This window comes from Thunnus albacares, chromosome 7 (assembly GCF_914725855.1).
Source record: "Thunnus albacares chromosome 7, fThuAlb1.1, whole genome shotgun sequence".
In the NCBI taxonomy this organism is placed as follows: domain Eukaryota; kingdom Metazoa; phylum Chordata; class Actinopteri; order Scombriformes; family Scombridae; genus Thunnus; species Thunnus albacares.
Window position 1 is genome coordinate 24,888,175 of NC_058112.1, and position 5,548 is coordinate 24,893,722.

The following is a 5,548-nucleotide window of genomic DNA, read 5'->3' on the forward strand; positions in this document are numbered from 1 at the left end:
GATGCCAACAGTCCTCTGCAGCTCCATATCTCTCTAAAGCTCTGTATTGCTCCATATTTGCTAAACCATGTCCACTTTTGTGTGATCCCATCAAATCTGAAGGATCTGATTTAAATCCCTCTCACAACTACTCTCCACTGACATATTCCATTTCACTTGGAAATATGTCACGTTACATTACATTACATGAGCTAAAGACTCTCTAACTGCCATTTCATACTCATGTTTGAGTTTCTGACAAATTAAAAAACAAAATGCATCTCAAACACTTAACTCTGAGCCTGACCACAAGTGAACGCAGAAAATAGTCCCTTGGAAATCCCTGTATTTGTAGAGCAACTAGCCATAATTGGAGTCTCCCTTTATAGTGGCAGTCAATGAAACAGCACTGTGTGTACCTTTTAATTTTGCCGTTCTAAAAAGTTGCAGACATGAACTACCTCCTAGAGTTTGCTGCAACGTCTCTGGCATTCACACAGGCTAAACTGAGGAAGAGCTGCAACCTCATGAATAAGGCAAGTAAGAAAGTTGACCAGGAGGTAAATCTGCTTCGCTATGCAGTTGTTACTGCGATATCACCGTTCCCTCAATTGTTGGACCATTAGTCATAATTGACTAAAGAAAAATTTCCTGGTTGACAAATGCTGGACTTTTCCTACATTTTCCAGTGTCCATTTTTTTGGGATATTATTCAGCTCAAAAACAACCAACCCACCAATGAAATGAGTTAAAGCAGCAGTTTTTGTGTTGCTGTTCAAGTGTGGACATGTCATGAATGCTGATACTTTCCTCAGCCAAGGCCCTGGTAAGACTAAGGACTCTGTGATTAATATTCCGTGGCTGCACTTGTTAGCATGCATCATCTGGTCCTTACTCACTCTCATACAAACACACACACACACACACACCTACACACACACACACACACACACACACACACACACACACACACTATCCTCCCACTCTGCTGCTTGGCCTCAAGTGCTGAAGGGAGATTAGATGCTGGGAGAGGCAATGCTCCCCATTACTCTCTTGTTCGGTGGCCCAAAGGTGAAATGAAAAATAGCCCTGTGGTCCTAATCCTGAAGACACTCTACACACTCATATTGTCTTCCCGGGGTGCACTTCTTTTGGCTTCCAGCGCTGCCATGGTGACTGGCGGCTATAAAACCATTAGTGGATTTGTTGTGAAAGCAGCATGGACGCACGCATCAGAAATACAGTACATACAATTTATAACCACAACTAGACAAACATCTGGTCCCCTCTTGAACTCTTCTTGTGTTTTATCATGATTACAATGATCACTCTTCTTTTAACATGTGCTGTCAAGATGAAAACATATGAGTTTAGTGCAAGAAAAACACTGTGAGGTGAAATGAAAATCCCCAAGATATGGGATCCAAACGATGAGTGGTGCTAGAAACCAGGCTTATTGCCAAGAAACCATTACTAATCCCTCAGGGCTGTTAGAGTAAAGAGTGTGTGTGCATGTTATGTGAGTGCAAGTATCATCCAGCCCATTCAGCATGTGACTATGTCAATGCATGTGTGTGTGTGTGTGTGTGTACGTGTGTGTGTGTTTGTGTGTGTATTTCCCCGCTCATGAATTTACGCCATTCCATGACCACCCTCACATCTTTAAGAGTCACAACAGCTAGAAAAACATTACAAGAGAGATGAAGGAGCTTCAAACACCTGGCAGGATTGGAATAAAACTGTATGTGTTTTTGAGCATGGACAACATTTCCATACAGATATTAACATGTGTGAGTGTGTGTATGTAACTGAGTTGGAGGTTTCAAAACCATCTTGATTTAGAGCAACAATCAAAGGGTACAAAAAAGCTAATTTAAAGCATGAGTAACTAATCAAAATTGTTTATACACAGTTAATATCATTTATGAGTTCCTTTACAACCACTGGCACATTTATAGCAAGCACAAAATATGCCGTGACAGCTAATGTGCGAATAAATACATATCTTTCCATCTCTTTTTCCTTGCAGCCCCAGTGACTGCCATAAAATGTGTTTTTGAAAACATGATTGTGCTTACCAATTAAATGCTGGCTGCAGGTCCATGAACTCTGGCTTTCGATTTAGCAAACCCCAAAAAAAAAGCCTTACCCCGTGTTGCCATGAACAAATGCACAAGAGGCCACGACAAACCTTTCCCATGCATGTCTGCATGACAGCCTCCAATATCCTCACAGAAACCACAGTAAGATGAATGAACACCCACCAGGGAACGTGCACACACACACAAACATGCATAGACACATAGCACAGTGCAGCAAAAAAGGGAGTGCCAACATCAAGCTGGTGGGTATAGTCAGGTTCAAAGGTCAGCACAGGCTTGGCTTGTGGTTCAATTTGGCATTTGGGCACTAATTCACAACATGTTTGGTAGTTACAGTTGAAAGGCTTCACTGGTCTCTCAAGAAGCGCATAAGTCCATTTTAACTTCTAGTTTTTAACAAAATACAGCTTGCACATTAAGACCATCTGTCCCTGATTAGCTAACCATGTTTTGATATTCCAGTAAAACTAAGAGCAGGTGGTTAGGTTGTCTATTGTCTTTTTATTTCTTGAAATTCAACTTCACCATATTTTTTTTCCTGAAATAAATCTGCCTTCTCAGAAAGCAAAATATTGCTTTTTGTGTGCCAAGGGCATAACATTTGCTTATTTGCTAATCATATGTTCAAAACAAAATACAGAGTGCATGTTGAGCTCACAGGCTCAACCGCAAGCATGACAAATACATGAATTCACCCAACATCATAAAATGCGCCTCACAAGAAGCCAAGGCAAAGGCAAACACAAATAAAATGGCGTGCAAGTCTTTTTTCTCCCCTGTTTGGAGGGAGGCACAACCCACTGCTCTGTGAATGAACCCGCTATAAAAACATCCTCAAAGAGTCTGCCAATTGAAACATTAAAGAGCAAATTCATAAGGACACCTCTTGCATCTGTCTGGCCCTGCTCAAACTCAGAGTTCAACACAATGGACTGAAATACCCTGTTGGCATCGGCTCACTTTACAGCCTAATGTCCTCTAATTGATCATCTCATATCCATGGAGCCAAAATTAACTCTCTCTCACTCTTTCTCTCTCTCTCTCTCTCTCTCTCTCTCTCACATACGCACACACACATGCACACGCACACACACATATGCACAAACACACATACACACACCTCCAAACCTACAGTGCATATCTCATTAACCATGCCACTAAGTGTACACTTAACTGTCCAAAACCTTTTAGATCTGCCTATTTGTCACAATGTCCTAATGTTCTGGTCACAGCACTGAGTTATTAATCAGTGCAGGTAGACACAGGTCAAAGAGGACTGTGTGGTCCTATGCTTTAATGTCTGAGATCTTAAACAGAGCTGTTTTCCCAGAGAACCTGCATAGGATACTATTCATTTTTGCAATTTATAAACAAGCTCTATCAGGTAAATGTTTAATAAAGATGCTCTGGTGTGTTTTTTTTTAATCAATATAATAAAGGCATAAACACACACATAACTGTTCAAAACTACAGGGGGTTCTGTGTTATAGTAATACAAAACTACTACAGAACACTCTCAAAAACACAATAGCAACAAAATGAAGAAATGTTTCAAAAACATAACAAAAATAAAGGCACTTGTAAAAAATCTAAAATGAGATGTCATACAGTAGAAGGGAGGCTGATGTAATGATTAAATATCTTCCCATAAAAGTCAGTTTTAAGTGATTTAAAAGGTTATACAGACTGAGTAAGTCTAATCGCTGTGATGATTATAGTCTAATTTCTTTTTTTTTTGTGTAACAGCCAACACAGAGCTCCATATTATACAATTTGGTGCCAGCAGCACAATGGGAACAACAATCAATCTTGAACCTCACAGGTAAAGATAAGAATACTAAAACTGGATTAAAGTTATCACAAGGTAACAAAAAAAGTGACTTGTGGTCAGATTACAAAGAATCTCATAGGCCAGCTTTCTTCAGATCACGAAAGCATAAAAACATTTCTTCCTTCTGCTTTGCTCAAATTTGGCTCTTTTCCATTGAGGACCTCACAAGAGCAGAATGCCAAAAGAGAACCAATTTTTTTTTTTTTTACAAAACCTGTGGCTACATGAGCACAGATGACATCCAGCATCTGAGTGTGTAAGAAGATTGTGTTTGTCCTTGTGAATGACTCTCAGTGGATGTGATGAGAGAGAAATATGGCGCGACTGCAGGTGTGCCTCCTCCTCATCCAGTGAGAGTGGATGCGCCTGAGTGCCACCCATTCCAACAACACTCCTGCCTGAGACTCACATTGGAGCTCCCATCAGTCATTTACACCAGCTGTTGATGGATCCATGTTGTTACAGTGTAGCTTCTTCTCATAGCACACAGGAGAATGAGTTGGTGCTGCAGGTTAGCTTACAGCCAGGTGAATTACACTCTCAGTCAGTGAAAGTAGTGTATTACCATAATGTTTCATTGGATGGTAGATGCATATTATCACTATTTTGGTTTTCTATGATAAAAAGATACAATAAAGTATAATTTGGGGAGTTTTAGTCACAAACCATGACATAATATCTTTTGAGCACTGTACCTACATTTTATCAATTCATATAAATTTGCAGTACAACACTCATATTGTTGCTGTCAGATCAGAAATGTATCATCGACCACCGAACATACAGTGGTACAGTACTTGCACTGGCACTACTCATTGATCTTGATCTCATTTAAATTTCTTAATAAGCTCATCTGATCTAATATGATGTCCTATTCTTTAGGGCAGATAAACCTTACCTTTTGTGGTATGTCGGCTCTTTAAGCCTTATGCAAACATCCATCATGGCTCTATGTAGGCAATGTACCAACTCAGGCGTGGAAAAAAAAACAAACAGCGCAGGTGCAGTGACTGCTGCTGTCTGTATAAATCATATGAACGTGGTGCTATAAATCAACTGGTGATAGAGCTTGTTTGTATGTGAGATTCTGTTGCTCTTGCACCATGTTTATGAACATACTGGTAAACTCTTTACTGCACCATTTATTGAATTTGGCAATGAAAATGATTCTGCTTCATCCAACCAAACGTGTCATTCACTGACTGACTGCAGGCTCATTACAGTGGGTTTCTAATCCTTCTTCAATGGTAACGGGTGGTCTACTATTTGCATAAGCCAACTGGCCTCAGAGGGAATTACGAACTGGAGCCGGCAGCCCTTTATTGCCGGATTCATGTCAATACCTCCATCTTGTCAGCTTAGCTTCAGACATGCAAACCATTTAAGTGGAAGAGTGAGCCAGCATTAAGGAAGGATTATAGAATCTTAGAGGTTAAACATTGCCTGACCCAATGTTTTCTCCGCCAGGAGGTGGATCGACTGATAGGATGTTTTCTTAGTATGTTATGGGTAATAGTTTTTTGTTTGTTTGTTTGTTTTTTAATTCTATGTGCATTTGTATTGAGAATATCAGGAAATTCAGGTATAGATAATATAGCCGCAACATAAAAACAGTTTTATCTGTATTGATGTACTT